Source organism: Salmo salar, chromosome ssa01, assembly GCF_905237065.1.
Source record: "Salmo salar chromosome ssa01, Ssal_v3.1, whole genome shotgun sequence".
NCBI classification, from domain to species: Eukaryota; Metazoa; Chordata; class Actinopteri; order Salmoniformes; family Salmonidae; genus Salmo; species Salmo salar.
This window is the reverse complement of record NC_059442.1, coordinates 169,347,503-169,367,350: the sequence shown is the minus strand read 5'-3', so window position 1 is coordinate 169,367,350 and position 19,848 is coordinate 169,347,503. Positions and strand designations below refer to the sequence as shown.

At 42.2% G+C, this 19,848-nt stretch overlaps 1 protein-coding gene across 3 annotated transcripts in view; it reads right to left on the bottom strand.

Moving 5' to 3' along the window:
* Positions 1 to 10,969, bottom strand: part of LOC106572350 (cingulin-like protein 1) — an 87,725-nt gene extending 76,756 nt beyond the window's left edge. For all 3 annotated transcript variants that reach the window (XR_001321107.2, XR_006758758.1, XM_045694040.1), the window contains exon 1: positions 10,795 to 10,969. The gene's annotated coding sequence lies outside the window, so the exon portion shown is untranslated. The remainder of the gene's footprint in view (positions 1 to 10,794) is intronic.
* Between the last annotated feature and the right edge of the window lie 8,879 nt (positions 10,970 to 19,848).

Here is a 19,848-nt window from a genome sequence, read left to right as displayed (position 1 = left end):
AGACAATATTCATATTTTCCCACAAGTGTGTTTCTACCAAACATACTTGTTGCAGATAAAAATCAGTGCTTAAGTTATCATGCGCCGAATAAAAATCAAAAGTTCAATGTGTTTCCGTCGTATTTTCACCTCTACCGATGGTTTTGTCACAGGCCTACTCTGGTCTTGGCAGGTGAGCTCTAGCCAACAGCTGGTAGATACAGTGCAGGAAGGCTAGTCTACATTTTTATGTTTATTTGTCAAAACATCAGTCAGTCGTCATGTCACAAGAATCAGACCCTCGATATTTATTGGAAAGGAGCATGAAGGATCACCGTGCACTTTCACCACCCATGTGAAGTTTATAAATTATTTAATCTGTAGCCTAATAAACACTGCTATAAATTGCATGGTTTCCCCGAGTCGTAGTGAGAGGATCACATGACTCCAAGTTTACTTTGATATGATGGTTATTATATCAATATTTGCACATAAAGGCATTTCCACTGCCATTTCTCGCAGAATGAATGTTACTGACACAAAAAAGATCACAAACAAATGATCTGTCTGCATTTATTAAATTATACTGAAACATATATTGTTTTTTATACGATATGACTTCACTTGCATAAAAAACGGTGGAAAGAAACATGGCTACTGAGTTACTCAATAATTAACCCATGTCAGAAAAATAAAAATGATGTGGTTTGGTAAATTAGTGTAGCGGGATTACTGACCGAGGGGGGGGGGTTCACTCTCATTCAGATACCACAATAAAAACTACTAACATTTCTCTCAGCCTTATGGCAAAATGTGTAGAATTGCAGGAAATTAGCTGTAAAAATGCTCATTTTCCTCTCTGCCCCGTGGCAAAATGAGTAAAATGACATGAAATTAGCTATAAATCCTGGTAACTGAATGCAAGGAGGGGAGTTTATTTAGGCATGAGGGATCACAGCCGACTGTGAGGCATACAGATGTAGGAACTCAATTTGAGACAGTTTTCTACAGCAAGAAAATAATCCCGCAGCAACAGGAAATGTTAGTTATTATGTGGATTATAATGAATGGCCATTTTTGAAGGGGTTGCTACATTTTTCGTAAGGGAAGATCAAGTCTTAAACTTCAAAGTGGAAACTTCAGAAGCCTTTTTAAACCTAAAATACACTACACGTTTTACCTTTCCTGCATTGCAAGAAAGTTCCCCTGCAACAGGGTGATCAAATGAAGATCCTACATCTGTAGCTCAGGTGTTTCAATAAACTATTCCCCATAAATGGCAGGGCTCTGGCCTGTGCTGCTGTGGAGCTACATGACATGTGAGTGGCAGGTAGCCTAGCGGTTAGAGCGTTGGGCCAGTAACTGTAAAGGTTGCTAGATCAAATCCCCCAGCTGACAAGATAAAAAAATCTCTCCTTCTGCCCCTGAACAAGGCATTTAACCTACTGTTCCCCGGTATGCCGTCTTTGTAAATAAGAATGTATTCTTAACTGACTTGCCAAGTTAAATAAAACAGTGTGAACCATAGCTAGGTATATCTGGCTGGGCTCTAGCCTGTGCCATACAGAAGCTAGCTAGGTGTATCTGGCTGGGCTCTAGCCTGTTCCATATAGAAGCTAGCTGGGTATATCTGGCTGGGCTCTAGCCTGTTCCATACAGAAGCTGGCTAGGTATATCTGGCTGGGCTCTAGCCTGTGCCATACAGAAGCTGGGTAGGTGTATCTGGCTGGGCTCTAGCCTGTTCCATACAGAAGCTAGCTAGGTGTATCTGGCTGGGCTCTAGCCTGTGCCATACAGAAGCTAAGGTAATCTAACTCTGCAGGCTAACCACTCCCTGTCACAGCAGTGGACATTGTCTACTGATAAGATATAAACACTACAACCAATAACAGAGCACACCACACACTTATTAAAGGCTGTGTGATTATCTGTGCTTGACGAAGAGGCGGTAAGGTGTATATGATATCTGTGATGTTTAAAAACATTGGCAATGACATAGTGTCAAACACAGTTCAAATCTGAACCCAACAATCGGATGGAGAATCCAAACTCCCTTTATGGGAAACAATCTGTCAAATCAAATCTGAGGCCTTTGTTTGTTGACTCCATATGTAAGGCTTTGAACAGCTGCTGCTTGTCGTAGGAATGAGCGGACCAAAGTGCAGCGTGTGTGTCGTTCCACATTTTATTTATACTGTGAAACTATGCAATACATAAATAAACTGAATGACAAAAAAACAACAAACCGTGACGCAGAGGTGAAACATACACTGACTCAAAAACAATCTCCCACAAACCCAGGTGGGACAAACACCAACTTAAATATGACCTCCAATTAGAGACAACGATGACCAGCTGCCTCTAATTGGAGATCATCTCAAACAAAGCCCAACATAGAAATACAAAAACTAGAACAACCCAACATAGAAATACAAAACTAGAACATAACAACATAGAAAAAACGAAACTAGAAAACCCCCCCTGTCACGCCCTGACCTACTCTACCATAGAAAATAACAGCTTACTATGGTCAGGACGTGACACTGCTAATAGTTTGGAAAATTCTGTACTGACTTTTTTTATTACGGGCCATTTAATTGTACATTATCTTGTCAGTTAAACACTAAGCTAACAAGTAAACAAAAGGGTCAGAGATTTTAGAAGAGCGAAGAGGCTATGCCCTAACAAGTGCAGACACATGTTTACAAAGCTGAGAGCTATACAGTCAATTAGTTCCATGTTCAGGATTGTCTCTATTTTCTTAAAGTCTTTAAGGATCTACGAGAGTCTGATGAAAGATGGCCTCGTCTGGTATGTGGGCTTGGCGTTTGATGACACGGCGTAAACACACAGATAATCACATAGGCAGAGTCTAGACTCTCTAGAGACGGACATATCCTGTGTTTTTTAGTCCTTGAAGACGTTGCCAGGTCTCAGGTCCATACAGGGTTGAGCACTAGGGATGGGCAAGCTCACCCACTTCCTCTCCCATCCTCCATTGCTCCACTCAAACTTCAACTCAGAAAAACTGTCGGTGTTACCCCACCAACCTGAGGTTTCTCGGGGTACACACTCGTATAACTGGAATAGCAACACTACCACCAAACCCCCCCACCCACCCACCCACCCAAACCCAGCTTCATCAGTCATAAACAGCTGGAGGGACGTCAACTTCTTTCAGATTCCAAAGGAACTGAAGAACACAAACAGCTGAAGATGATAGACTCCAATAGAACAAACACATTTCTCTTTTCCAACTATTCAAATACTAGAGAGAGATGCTTGATGAGTTGTCTGCATCGTTATTACCAACACGTTGCAATGACATCTGTGAAACAGGTTCTCGAAGTGAGTAAAACCTACAGTATGTACAAAGTGTAACAGCCAAACTCAAAACCATCCACTTGTCTATGGCCAGAAGCAAGAAAAGTAGCCCAAGTCTGGCAGAGTTGGAGATCTTTAGTAAAGGCCCTATGTTCCTCCAAGTAGAGCTCTGTACGGGCATGAATTTTAAGCCCTACCCATGCCCGCGATGTTCGGGCCCTACCCTACCCAGGACCGATTGCTTCTGCCAGGCCCTGCCCAAACCCGAAATCAGAAATAACTTCCTCCTTTAGTATCCGTTAGTTGCTTGTCTATCTGTCCCTCGCTCCCTGCGCTGCATGCGCTCTGTGCATGACTCTGCTTGTATGAATATCCATAGCAACGACTCTGCTTGCTGTTCCGCTCAACGACGAGACAGAGAACAGTTAGCTGAAAAACGAGCTACCTTTCATCACTCTAAACTCTGTCAAAACTCAAGACACGTTATTATTTTAGGTAGAATAATCTCTCCTGTGGACTCGGACAATGTTCTGGTCTTATATTTGGCGAGGTTGAAGCACTTATTACACCATGATATGTACTGTGCAGCAGAGCACAAGCAAACGGGCTCAGCTTCAAAATGTTAATGATCAATTCAGTGATACCCAAGCCCTACCCGTACCCTAGTTATTGATGAATAAACAGGCTCTAACCGGCCCTAACCTGATGTATAATGTCGTGGCCCATCGGGCTCGGGTTGGGGAGCAGAGCTCTACCTCCAGGAACCAAGAGGCTTAAGGGCCCTATGTTCCTCCAGAAACCAAGAGGATTAAGGGCCCTATGTTCCTCAAGAAACCAAGAGGATTAAGGGCCCTATGTTCCTCCAGAAACCAAGAGGATTAAGGGCCCTATGTTCCTCAAGAAACAAAGAGGATTAAGGGCCCTATGTTCCTCCAGAAACCAAGAGGATTAAGGGCCCTATGTTCCTCAAGAAACAAAGAGGATTAAGGGCCCTATGTTCCTCCAGAAACCAAGAGGATTAAGGGCCCTATGTTCCTCAAGAAACAAAGAGGATTAAGGGCCCTATGTTCCTCAAGAAACAAAGAGGATTAAGGGCCCTATGTTCCTCCATGAACCAAGAGGATTAAGGGCCCTATGTTCCTCCATGAACCAAGAGGATTAAGGGCCCTATGTTCCTCCAGGAACCAAGAGGCTTAAGGGCCCTATGTTCCTCCAGGAACCAAGAGGATTAAGGGCCCTAAAAGAGTAAAGTAGTATGTGCAAATCAACAACAGCAGGAAGTGTGGTTCAATCTAGCTACCCTCTTACCCTGCATCAGAGTTAGATAGAGAAGGTGACTGATGACAATCCAACACTAAAACAAAACGAAGACTAAAGTCTACATCCCAAATGGCATCCTATTCCCTATGTAGTGCACTACTTTTGACCAGGACCCATAAGGTTCTGGTCAAAAGTAGTTCACTATATAGGGAACAGGATGCCATTTGAGACTCAACCTACATCCCTAATGAATTCTGAGGCTAGATACGCCATGAGGTGACAACACAGTGTGGCGGTTGGACGTTTAGTTTCATATTCAGTATCTGACAGAGAGATGGGCAAGTCTATGCAAGACTATTAGTTGATAAAAGATAAGATAGTAACAGCCCAAAACAAACTCCTGTGTAAACAATCTCACACTTAAAGAATGATTTAACACGCACGATTCCCTATTATGTAACTGCACATTCTATATCAGAATTCCGTCCAATGTCCACCTACACATCATCTAGCTACACCACTGATGAATACGTATGGTCCGTGATTGAATTCCTGCTGGGAGTGTAATCTAAAAAATATCCCTGACATCACAGATAACGACATTAAGGAGGATGGACCGGTCCCACGTTAAACAACGTACAATTTATAAAGGTAATAGATAGCATACATTAAGGCTTCATAAGCACTACATTAAAGCTTCACAAATCACTTATAAGCGTATGTCATACTCTATAAATGGTGCATCAACATACATAGTGCTTTATGTCACATTTTTGCAGTTCATCCTCCATGTATGGATAGGTCTTCGACGTGGACTAACTGGATCTGACTGAAACTAACATTATTATTCAGCTATGTCCTTCTAGGGTCCAGTGTGTTTTGCTTATTCCTATTCCTATTCCTATTCTAAAGTAACGCTGACATACAGTACCAGCCCAGGAGACACCCTTATTCTCTACACACCAGCCCAGCTGACACCCTCATTCTCTACATACCAACCCAGCTGACACCTTTATTCTCTACATACCAGCCCAGCTGACACCCTCATTCTCTACATACCAGCCCAGCTGACACCCTTATTCTCTACATACCAACCCAGCTGACACCTTTATTCTCTACATACCAGCCCAGCTGACACCCTTATTCTCTACATACCAGCCCAGCAGACACCCTTATTCTCTACATACCAACCCAGCTGACACCTTTATTCTCTACATACCAGCCCAGCTGACACCCTCATTCTCTACATACCAGCCCAGCTGACACCCTTATTCTCTACATACCAACCCAGCTGACACCTTTATTCTCTACATACCAGCCCAGCTGACACCCTCATTCTCTACATACCAACCCAGCTGACACCCTTATTCTCTACATACCAGCCCAGCAGACACCCTTATTCTCTACATACCAACCCAGCTGACACCTTTATTCTCTACATACCAGCCCAGCAGACACCCTTATTCTCTACATACCAACCCAGCTGACACCCTTATTCTCTACATACCAGCCCAGCAGACACCCTTATTCTCTACATACCAACCCAGCTGACACCTTTATTCTCTACATACCAGCCCAGCTGACACCCTCATTCTCTACATACCAGCCCAGCTGACACCCTTATTCTCTACATACCAACCCAGCTGACACCCTTATTCTCTACATACCAGCCCAGCTGACACCCTTATTCTCTACATACCAACCCAGCAGACACCCTTATTCTCTACATACCAACCCAGCTGACACCCTTATTCTCTACATACCAGCCCAGCTGACACCTTTATTCTCTACATACCAACCCAGCTGGCACCCTTATTCTCTACATACCAGCCCAGCAGACACCCTTATTCTCTACATACCAACCCAGCTGACACCCTTATTCTCTACATACCAGCCCAGCAGACACCCTTATTCTCTACATACCAACCCAGCTGACACCTTTATTCTCTACATACCAGCCCAGCTGACACCCTCATTCTCTACATACCAGCCCAGCTGACACCCTTATTCTCTACATACCAACCCAGCTGACACCCTTATTCTCTACATACCAGCCCAGCTGACACCCTTATTCTCTACATACCAACCCAGCTGACACCCTTATTCTCTACATACCAACCCAGCAGACACCCTTATTCTCTACATACCAGCCCAGCTGACACCCTTATTCTCTACATACCAACCCAGCAGACACCCTTATTCTCTACATACCAACCCAGCTGACACCCTTATTCTCTACATACCAACCCAGCTGACACCCTTATTCTCTACATACTTACAGTACATCTTTCCCACTTTAGTCTCTCTGTCCTCTTATGGTCACTGTGGTTGACTAGTATTTAAAAAATTTAAAAAAAAACCTGACAAGTAGCTTCAAATGCGATTTAGATACCATAACTGAAACTGCCGAAAATAGTTTTTATTCAATGAATTGTGTTCCCCCCTGCACGAGGGTGAAAGTATTGCACTATATAGCCTAGAGCTGTGGCTCAGTTGGTAGAGCATGGTGTTTGCAACGCCAGGGTTGTGGGTTTGATTCCCATGGGGGGCCAGTACAAATGTTTTTTTTTTTTTTAAATGCATGAAATGAAATGTATGCATATGAACAGCATATGAACAGTTAGCTGTCTGTTAGCATATGAACAGTTAGCTGTCTGTTGGCATATGAACAGTTAGCTGTCTGTTGGCATATGAACAGTTAGCTGTCTGTTAGCATATGAACAGTTAGCTGTCTGTTCCTTTGTGTCACCCGACACAAAATGAATGTTTGCATTTCTAGAGGAAGTAATGGAGGAAGTGTTCAGGGGGTGAGCTGAGATAATTGTATCTGTACATTACAACACACCACTTCCATTACTATTTGACAGTGAATGTAAACTTAAATCATTTACATTTACGTCATTTAGCAGACACTCTTATCCAGAGCGACTTACAAATCGGTGCATTCACCTTATGATATCCATGTGGAACAACCACTTTACAATAGTACATCTATATCTTTTTTTCTTCTTTTTTTTGGGAGGGGTAGAAGGATTACTTTATCCTATCCCAGGTATTCCTTAAAGAGGTGGGGTTTCAGGTGTTGACCTAAATATGGAAATCCTCTGAACAAGGTGAGATGTACGTATGGGTTTTTATTCCTCAAATGCTAACAACAGTACACTTCATATGTAAAGAACTGACTGGAGAACAAAACGATCCTCCAGACCTAGTTAACCCCGGGCTTCTGTTTGGACAAAAACAACCAAAAAAAACCCCCAGTAACCTGCCAGGTGATGATGACGTGATCATGGAGGAAGTTGCAACTTCTTTCTCCCTCCTGTGTCGTGGGACCGTTTGTGTTTGCATAGTGCTAATACTTGAAATCACCTAAATCTTGATTGATTGCATAGCTCTGCTCTACAGTAATTTAGGCAGGTAGGTATCAGGGAGGGATGGGAGTCTCAGATATGTGCGTGGTTTGCTGGTAGACCTATCTCTTCCTTCCTGTGGGAATGGAATGGAGAACTATTGATGTGCTTACCAACCAGTCTTACTCAGTAACAGTCTAACGAAAACCACACATTTGCGTTGACAGATATAATCACGCTTTTGTCTTTTCACTTCTTCAGGAGTTTTCAGCCTTGACAAATAATTCTCACCATATCTCATCATTAGCGCTGAAAACAACAGCATGCTACTTTGGATTACCATAGGTTTTCCTGAAATACTGTTCATTTCTCCAAGCTGCTACTGCATGACCTGTACAGACCTACAGTAGCCTTGTCTGTATAGGCCTACAGTATCCTTGTCTGTATAGGCCTACAGTAGCCTTGTCTGTACAGGCCTACAGTAGCCTTGTCTGTATAGGCCTACAGTAGCCTTGTCTGTACAGGCCTACAGTAGCCTTGTCTGTATAGGCCTACAGTAGCCTCGTCTGTACAGGCCTACAGTAGCCTTGTCTGTATAGGCCTACAGTAGCCTTGTCTGTATAGGCCTACAGTAGCCTTGTCTGTATAGGCCTACAGTAGCCTTGTCTCTATAGGCCTACAGTAGCCTTGTCTGTACAGACCTACAGTAGCCTTGTCTGTACAGGCCTACAGTAGCCTTGTCTGTATAGGCCTACAGTAGCCTTGTCTGTACAGGCCTACAGTAGCCTTGTCTGTACAGGCCTACAGTAGCCTTGTCTGTATAGGCCTACAGTAGCCTTGTCTGTATAGGCCTACAGTAGCCTTGTCTGTATAGGCCTACAGTATCCTTGTCTGGAGCCACTTCTGTTCAATGTACTCCAACATGCTTTTACTGATACAGACTGAAAATACATTTGCTTTACAACCGCTTAATTAACTTCTCAACTAAGCAATGGCAAAAAAAACAAGGGGCCACTACATTCAAACTAATCCCTGCTACATGTTAATAATAACAGTGTATTAAAGTAGGTTATGAGGAATTAGAGAGATCCCCTGGTGGGTACAGCATTAGCAGCCACCAGAGAGAGAACGTCCCAAATCCCACCCTATTCCCTATATAGCGCACTGCTTTTGACCAGAGCCCATAGGGCCTCTGGCTCTGGTGTAAAGTAGTGTACTATAAAGGGAATATGGTGCCTTTTAAGAAACTAGTCCTATTCAAGTTTAGCTGGTCGGTGTACTCCTTCTCTTGGCTGGTTGTGTGAAAGAAAAGAATGTCCCCCCCTCATTAATCATTAGGAGAGACTCAGAACAGGCTGTTTTCTCTCCCATATAAATGCTACTCTCACCCAGTCACATTCACCCAGTCATTTTCACTGTCACTTTCACCCCGTCACTTTCACTGTCACTTTCACCCAGTCATTTTCACTGTCACATTCACCCAGTCATTTTCACTGTCACTTTCACCCCGTCACTTTCACTGTCACTTTCACCCAGTCATTTTCACTGTCACATTCACCCAGTCATTTTCACTGTCACTTTCACCCAGTCATTTTCACTGTCACTTTCACCCAGTCATTTTCACCCAGTCACTTTCACTGTCACGTTCACCCAGTCACTTTCACCCAGTCATTTTCACTGTCACTTTCACCCCGTCACTTTCACTGTCACTTTCACCCCGTCACTTTCACTTTCACCCAGTCACATTCACCCAGTCACTTTAACTGTCACTTTCACCCAGTCACTTTCACTTTCACCCAGTCACATTCACCCAGTCACTTTCACCCAGTCACTTTCACTGTCACGTTCACCCAGTCACTTTCACCCAGTCACATTCACCCAGTCACTTTAACTGTCACATTCACCCAGTCACTTTCACTTTCACCCAGTCACATTCACCCAGTCACTTTAACTGTCACTTTCACCCAGTCACATTCACTTTCACCCAGTCACATTCACCCAGTCACTTTAACTGTCACTTTCACCCAGTCACTTTCACCCAGTCACTTTCACCCAGTCACTTTCACTGTCTGTTGCAATAACTACAGGTATCCTAGATCAACAAATCTCTCATTTTCAGTTTAGCCTCTCTTTGAGCAGAACATCTCTAGCTATGTCTAGACTATACAAAGTAAAGGGTTGACATGTGTCATGACAAGAAGGTTCAATTAAAATGTCAAAACAAAAAAACGTCAACTTTTAACTCGAGCAGAATAACTTTTCCAGGCTATATCACGTTCAATAATTAAAACATAACGTTTTTTTTTTATTTTTATATCTTTCGACAGGTAACCTATATTGTCATATTGATATTGTAATGAAACAGGCAGGGAGCAGTTATAAACCCAGAGTCGTTACAATATCTTTCGACGGGTAACATATAGCCCTATATAGTGTCATACTGCATGCCCATGTGGCGTCTGACTGGGTTCTCCCTCTGATTACCTTTGTATTAGTCAAGGTATTCTGTTATCACAGAGTGCAGAGTAGTCCATATAAGAACAAACGTAAGGCCTATAATAATACTATAATAATAATAATAATAATATTATATAATAATACCCACATCTCAAAGATGCACAACACGCCATAGGATAAGGTTTATTACTTAACGCTTTGTTAAAATCTGTCACTATACATTTCAGCCAGAGTTTGATGTCTGGCATGTAAAAACTCCAAAGTGTATAGCTGGTAAAATCATATTAATTGACATAACATAATTGTAATTCTTACACGTTACACGCAACTGTATAGGATTACTTATTGATATAAGCGGGAAAGTTCAGTCCTTTATCAGTTCAAATAGACCCCAGCGATTAGAAAAATGCGCTTCTTGACTTACCTTTTCGTTTACCGTGAGAGCGCGTCCAAGTTCAGAAGTAAACGGAATCCTCGTGGTGTAGGAACGATCAGTTTGACTTGTGGGTGTTACCGGTGGAACGGTGCTGTTGCCTCAGATGAAGGCGTTAACATACCTGACGCATGCAGCACAGCTCAGCCTGTCACTCACACTGTGGTGGGTAGGTAGGTCACTGTAACTAAGGGATATTGGCCTCAATATGTCGCCGTAAAATGATTTAGCGTCACGCTAATTACCTGGAGGTATTTAGGGTAGTTGCTGTGTGGTTCTCAAGGCACCCCTTGCTATCTACAATGTTTGGAATTCCGTATTATTCTGTACATAAATCAGAAACACTATATTTAGTATGATATGTTAAGTTTCTGTTAGGTCGTGTCAATTCGAATCTGGTATCAGAACAAAATAGTCAGCACATAGTAACTTCTGATTTCTTTGTACTTTAATTAATGCAAACACATTTATGGTAAATATGATGTTCGTATATACGGGGTCGCTGTGTCACCACGCAGGGCAGACAGAGAACTGAGTTTCACATCCTTTGCTTTTCATTACTCTGACAGAGATAGTTCCCGTTCACTGCTGGCCTGTCAGAGGGAGGATGAGCGTGGTTTAAACTTACTCATCCTATCGTTGGCGTGCAGGTTGGTCCCAACCTCAAGACGCCTCCTGTTGCCGGGCGTAGTTATTATCTTTGGCAGTCGATTTATCTTGTGACTGCACAGTTCTCTAAAACCCCGACACCCCTCCGCATATACATTTCACCCATATCCTGCTGCCCATATCTTTTAACAAGCTCTTCCATATCCCTAATTTACAGCATCTGCATTCTTTCCATATGACTCAACATCCCATGAGCCCCTTCCTCTCACACAGCAGTATGCTCTTATCATATAGAGTATAAACTTAAATATTATAGCATAGCTTCTTTGTTATATTATATAGGTTATGCAAACAAATAGTTGGTCAAACCCTAACATTTCATATGGTATGTTTTAATTTGTGGATGTCCATCACCCATTTCGTATGATATGTTAGGAATTGCAATTCGTAGAGTATGTTACTGATTAGCAAAATGTACGATATGCTACAAATTTAAGTTTGTTGTGAGTAACTTTAGCTAGGTGGCTAATGCTAACTTTAAGGTTAAAGGAAGAGTTACGGTTAAGGTTTGGGGAAGGGTTAGCTAACATGCTAAGTAGTTGCAAAGTAGCAAGTAGTTAAAGTTTTACATAAGTATTCAGACCCTTTACTCAGTACTTTGTTGAAGCACCTTTAGCAGCAATTACAGCCTTGAGTCTTCTTGGGATGACGCTACAAGCTTGTATTTGGGGAGTTTCTCCCATTCTTCTCTGCAGATCCTCTCTCGCTCTGTCAGGTTGGATGGGGAGCGTCGCTGCACAGCTATTTTCAGGTCTCTCCAGAGATGTTCGATCAGGTTCAAGTCCGGGCTCTGGCTGGGCTACTCAAGGACATTCAGAGACTTGTCCCGAAGCCACTCCTGAGTTGTCTTGGCTGTGTGCTTTGGGTCATTGTCCTGTTGGAAGGTGAACCTTCGCCCCAGTCTGAGGTCCTGAGCGCTCTGGAGCAGGTTTTCATCAGGGATCTCTCTGTACTTTTCTCCGTTTAGTTTTCCCTCAATCCTGACTAGTCGCCCAGTCCCTGCCACTGAAAAACATCCCCACAACATGATGCTGCCACCACCATGCTTCACCGTAGGGATGGTGCCAGGTTTCCTCTAGACGTGACGCTTGGTATTCAGGCCAAAGAGTTCAATCTTGGTTTCATCAGACCAGAGAATCTTGTTTCTCATGGTCTGAAAGTAATTTAAGTGCCTTTTGGCAAACTCCAAGCGGGCTGTCATGTGCCTTTTACTGAGGAGTGGCTTCCGTCTGGCCACTCTACCATATAGGCCTGAATGGTGGAGTGCTGCAGAGATGGGTGTCCTTCTGGAAGGTTCTCCCATCTCCACAGAGGAACTCTGGAGCTCTTTCAGAGTGACCATCGGGTTCTTGGTCACATCCCTGACCAAGGCCCTTCTTCCCCGTTTGCTCAGTTTGGCCGGTGGGCCAGCTCTAGGAAGAGTCTTGGTGTTTCCAAACTTCTTCCATTTAAGAATGATGGAGGCCACTTTGTTCTTGGGGACCTTCAATGATGCAGAAATGTTTTTGTACCCTTCCCCAGATCTGTTCCTCGACACAATCCTGTCTCGGAGCTCTACGGACAATTCCTTCAACCTCATGGCTTGGTTTTTGCTCTGACCTGCACTGTCAACTGTTAGACCTTATATAGACAGGTGGTTTGCCTTTCCAAATCATGTCCAATCAATTGAATTTACCACAGGTGGACTCCAATCAAGTTGTAGAAACATCTCAAGGATGATCAATGGAAACAGGATGTACCTGAGCTCAATTTTAAGTCTCATAGCAAAGGCTCTGAATACTTATACATATAAATAAGATATTTCTGTTTTTATTTTTAATGAATGTGCAAACATTTCAAAAACCTGTTTTCACTTTGTCATTATGGGGTATTGTGTGTACATTGTTGAGTAAATAAAAAAAAAAAATCAATTTTAGAATAAGGCTTTAACATAATAACATGTGGAAAAAGGGAAGGGGTCTGAATACTTTCCAAATGCACTGCATGTGTGACACATAGTATTCAAATGTTTATTACATGTATGTCCCTTATATGTCACAATACATGTTAAGGATATGTGTTAATATGTTACGGGAGTGTTATTTCAGTGATACTTGTAGTCATGGTAATAAAACAATAGAACAAACAACACAGAAAAAAAAGTCATTTTAATATCTCATTGCTTCTCAATTCAACCATTTTACTCTTTTAAGCTGTTCCCACTTGTCCCTTTCTTGCACCCGGGAGGCACTTCATGACAGCGTCTGTGGAGGGAAAGCAACCAATAGAAGATACTGAGAACATAGAAAAGTTGATGGTCATAAAATACTATTCAAATAAAATTAAAAATCTTGTGGAAACAGGCATAAACAATACACAACGGAAATCCTTGGAGGACTCATCCCAAAATAAAAGTGGATTACAACTATATACAGTAGACTAGAGACAGGCTAAACATACAGCTAGTAGACAGGCTAAACATACAGCTAGTAGACAGGTTAAACATCATATAGCTAGTAGACAGGCTAAACACATAGCTAGTAGACAGGCTAAACATACAGCTAGTAGACAGGCTAAACATACAGCTAGTAGACAGGTTAAACATCATATAGCTAGTAGACAGGCTAAACACATAGCTAGTAGACAGGCTAAACATCCAGGTAGTAGACAGGCTAAACATATAGCTAGTAGACAGGTTAAACATATAGCTAGTAGACAGGCTAAACATACAGCTAGTAGACAGGTTAAACATACAGCTAGTAGACAGGTTAAACATATAGCTAGTAGACAGGCTAAACATCCAGGTAGTACACAGGCTAAACATATAGCTAGTAGACAGGTTAAACATATAGCTAGTAGACAGGTTAAACATCCAGGTAGTAGACAGGCTAAACATATAGCTAGCAGACAGGTTAAACATATAGCTAGTAGACAGGTTAAACATACAGCTAGTAGACAGGTTAAACATATAGCTAGTAGACAGGTTAAACATACAGCTAGTAGACAGGCTAAACATATAGCTAGTAGACAGGTTAAACATACAGCTAGTAGACAGGCTAAACATATAGCTAGTAGACAGGCTAAACATACAGGTAGTAGACAGGTTAAACATATAGCTAGTAGACAGGCTAAACATATAGCTAGTAGACAGGCTAAACATACAGCTAGTAGACAGGCTAAACATACAGTAGACTAGAGACAGGCTAAACATACAGCTAGTAGACAGGTTAAACATATAGCTAGTAGACAGGTTAAACATACAGCTAGTAGACAGGCTAAACATATAGCTAGTAGACAGGTTAAACATACAGCTAGTAGACAGGCTAAACATATAGCTAGTAGACAGGCTAAACATACAGGTAGTAGACAGGTTAAACATATAGCTAGTAGACAGGCTAAACATATAGCTAGTAGACAGGCTAAACATACAGCTAGTAGACAGGCTAAACATACAGTAGACTAGAGACAGGCTAAACATACAGCTAGTAGACAGGCTAAACATACAGTAGACTAGAGACAGGCTAAACATACAGCTAGTAGACAGGCTAAACATACAGCTAGTAGACAGGCTAAACATACAGGTAGTAGACAGGCTAAACATACAGCTAGTAGACAGGCTAAACATACAGTAGACTAGAGACAGGCTAAACATATAGCTAGTAGACAGGTTAAACATATAGCTAGTAGACAGGACCACTAGCCTTGTCCCAGATCTGTTTGTGCTGTCTTGCCCAAGTCCTTGTCTCTCATGTTAAAGGAAAAAGTTGGCAATACAGCACAAACAGATCTGAGACCAGGCTAGAGGACTTAAGGCCTTTGCAGACTGTACTTCAGTGTTTCATGATTATCACGTCACACTGTGCGATGTTACCAAATAAAACAGTTGATATCAACCTGGCCAGATTGTACGATTTGCTTCAGTTCTGTCGTCACATTCTGCGATTGGCGTATGAGGCTACGTCAACTGCAGCCGTGTGTTTGATCTGCGCTTACGTCAGCGCCAGCAGCGCCTCGTGAAGTAAATTCAGAAAAACTGAAAGTATGAATCTTAGAAGTAGTTTACATACAAACGTTCTATTGTCCGAACTCAGAATCAAAATGGCTTCAAACAAAATAACATGGTGCTAGAACATGTCATGTAAACAAGATTATTAGGGGGAATTGTTCTTCTTGCAAAGCATGTAAATGTTTATCACAAACTATTATATAAATCCGACTTCAAGTGCCGGCCGTGTTCCTATTGCTCAGTAACTGGGATCGGCTCGTAACACCAGCCTCACTCCACGATAAAAGCAAAATAATTCGGACAATGACAGAACTTTGTCAACAGCATGTAGTGGTACTCAGTGGTGTGAAGTACTTAAGTAAAAATACTTTAACTTTTTAGTGACTTTTTAGTGACGGGGCAAGTATTCGGAAATTCGGATGAATGACGTGCCCAAAGTAAACTGCCTGCTACCCAGGCTCAGAAGCTAGGATATGCATATAATTGGTAGATTTGGATGGAAAACACTCTAAAGTTTCCAAAACTGTTAAAATAATGTCTGTGAGTATAACAGAACTGATATGTCAGGTGAAAACCCGAGGAAAATTCATCCAGGAAGTGGGATTTTTTTTAATGTGAGTGGTATTCCATTGAATGCCTATTGACTATGTAATTGGTTAGGGCCCAGATTGCAGTTCCTATAGCTTCCACTAGATGTCAACAGTCTTTAGACATGGTTTCAGGCTTGTTTTCTGAAAAACGATGGAGAAAAAAACCTTTTGGTTAGGGGACTGGGGAAGCATGCATTACTGGTCTGCGTGCGTGACTGTGTGCGCGCCCTTCATTCTTTTTCCTTTCTATTGAATACGCTATTGTCCGGTTGAAAATTTATCAACTATTTAGATAATTGACACCCTGAGGATTAGTTATAAACATCGTTTGACATGTATCAACGAACTTTACCAGTACTATTAGGATGTATTCGTCTGCATGTTTGGACTGCCTTTGAGCCAGTGGATTACCGAACAAAACGCGCCAAAAAAAACAGAGTTTTTGGGATATAAAGAAGGACTTCATCGAACAAAAGGACCATTTGTTATCTTCCTGGGACTCTTGTGATTGCAACCTGATGAAGATCTTCAAAGGTAAGTGATTTTTTTTATTGCTATTTCTGACTTTTGTGACTTGGAAAATGTTTGTATGCTTTTGTGTGTGGGGCGCTGTCCTCAGATAATCACATGTTATGCTTTCGCCGTAAAGCCTTTTTGAAATCTGACAAAGTGGCTGGATTAACAAGAAGTTCATCTTTTAACCGATGTATAACACTTGTATTTTCATGAATGTTTATTATTACTATTTCTGTCATTTGAATATGGTGCTCTGCATTTTCACCGGATGTTGTCGAGGTGGGTCGCTAGCGGCACGCCTGCGCCAAAGAGGTTTTAAAGTTCTACTTAAGTCGTTTTTGGGGGGTATCTTTTACTTTCACTTCACTACATTCCTAAAGAAAATAATGTACTTTTTACTCCATACATTTTCCCTGACACCCAAAAGTACTCGTTACATTTTGACAGGAAAATGGTCCAATTCACACACTTATCAAGATAACATACCTGGTCATCCCTACTGCCTCTGATCTTACGGACTCAATAAACACATGCTTTGTTTGTAAATTAATGTCAGAGTGTTTAGTGCACCCCTGGCTATCCGTAAATATAAAAAAAGATGAAATGCTGCTGTCTGGCTTGCATAATATAAGGAATTTGAAATGATTAATACTTTTTACTTTTGATACTTAAGTACATTTGAGCAATTCAATTTACTTTAGAAACTTAAGTATATTTAAAAGCAAATACTTTTAGACTTTTACTCAAGTAGTATTTTTCTCCGTGACTTTCACTTTTACTTGAGTCATTTTCTATTAAGTTATCTTTACTTTTACTCAAGTATGACAATTGTGGGTTCTTTTTCCACCGCTGGTGGTACTTAACCGGCAGACCTAGACCCTGAACGAGCCAACACGTTAAACTATCATTTTTTTGCCCATTAAAGTGTCAATTTTGTCTGAGACTGAAAAAATCGTGGCATAATATGGCTAAAAACGTTCAGTCTATGGGGGCTTTAAGGGGAGAATGGCATTGTTGTTTAACCAAACAATGGCAGGCTGAAGTGGTTGCTATAGATGTTAGAATTGAATTGGCAAACCTGCCCTAATGCCACACCTCACATTCTTCACTTCTAGAACTGTAGTTCTGTTCTGTTCATGTTCACTAAGGAAGTGAGCCTACTGGGCTTAAGGGCTGGGTTGGGCGGGTAGGAATGTGTCATTATTACAATATTATGTCATCTCGTGTCTGAGTGGTGTGTCTGTGTGTGTCTGTGTGTGTGTGTGTGTGTCTCTCTCTCTCTCTCTCTCTCTCTTTCTCTCTCTCTCTCTGTGTGTCTCTCTCTCTCTCTCTCTCTCTCTCTCTCTGTGTGTCCCTCTCTCTCTCTCTCTCTCTCTGTCTCTCTCTCTCTGTGTGTGTCTCTCTCTCTCTCTCTCTCTCTCTCTCTCTCTCTCTCTCTGTGTGTGTGTGTGTCTCTCTCTCTCTCTCTCTCTCTCTCTCTCTCTCTCTCTCTCTCTCTCTCTCTCTCTCTCTCTCTCTCTGTGTGTGCATGCATGCAAGTAGAAAAAACATGTAGAGAATCGCCAATGCCATCTTCCTCTCTTTCATGTTGACTAAACAGTCTGTGTTTGCCAGAACAGTGTGTTTGCCAGATATAGGAGTGCCAGCAGATCAAACCTTTCATCGGAAGGTAAAGGGCGATAATCCTACGGTGATTGAGAAATATTTGAGAAGAAACGAATTCCTACTCTGAACTCATTAGGCTATTTACACTCTAGCTGGCCTGGCGCATTGTTGCCCATGGAAGGAAGTTAGGCTAGCAAGCATTTTAGCCAGGTAGCCTAGGACAACAAAAACTGAAATTGTGGACTGTAAGACAGACTGTTTAGTCAACATGAAAGAGAGGAGGATGGCATTGGTGTTTCTCTACATGTTTCTCTACTTGCATGCACACACACACACACACACACACACACACACACACACACACACACACACACACACACACACACACACACACACACACACACACACACACACACACACACACACACACACACACACACACACACACACACACACACAGAGAGAGAGAGACACACACACACACAGAGAGAGAGACACACACACACACACCACACCACACCACACACACACACACACACACACAGAAAGAGAGAGAGAGACACACACACACACACACACACACACATAAATCAGAACCATGGACAGCCACATCATATTTAGCTTACGTTGATTGGACTAAATCGTTCTTGGTATCTTTTAGTTGTCACTGTATTAGACAAAGCATAGGTGATTAGATGATGTTGAAATGTTGAACTTGAAATGGTGCTGGAACACCAAGACAGTCGTGAAGAGGGCACGAAAAAACCTATTCCCCCTCAGGAGACTGAAAAGATTTGGCATGGGTCCTCAGATCCTCAAAAGGTTTTACAGTTGCACCATCGAGAGCATCCTAAAGGGTTGCATCACTGCCTGGTATGGCAACTGCTCGGCCTCCAACCGCAAGGCACTACAGAGGGAAGCGCGTACGGCCCAGTACATCACTGGGGCCAAGCTGCCTGCCATCCAGGACCTCTATACCAGGCGGTGTCAGAGGAAGGCCCTAAAAATGGTCAAACAGTCCAACCACCCCAGTCATACACTGTTCTCTCTGCCACCACACGGCAAGCGGTACAGGAGCGCCAAGTCTAGGACCAAGAGGCTTCTAAACAGCTTCTACCCCCCAAGCCATAAGACTCCTGAACGGCTAATCAAATGGCTACCCAGACTATCTGCTGCTACTCTCTGTTATCATCTATGCATAGTCACTTTAATAACTCTACCTATATGTACATATTACCTCAATTACCTCGACACCGGTGCCCCCGAACATTGACTCTGTACCGGTAACCCATGTATATACTGTGTGTCGAAAAACAACTGTGTGGTTAAATTTATTCTGCCACTGTGTCTTGTTATTGTCTTGGCCTTCAGGCCTATATATCACGGTGGCAAGGCATATGAACTAACAGGTTATAGAGCAAACAATGTAATTATCAGGTCATATTGCTGTAACATGGCTTTTCTTTCTGGATTGGCTTCTGTTGATTTAACCCCCGCACCGCCGCTACTGCTTTACACTCTATTTACTCTGAACTCACTGGGCAATTTACACTCTATTTACTCTGAACTCACTGGGCAATTTACACTCTATTTACTCTGAACTCACTGGGCAATTTACACTCTATTTACTCTGAACTCACTGGGCAATTTACACTCTATTTACTCTGAACTCACAGGGCA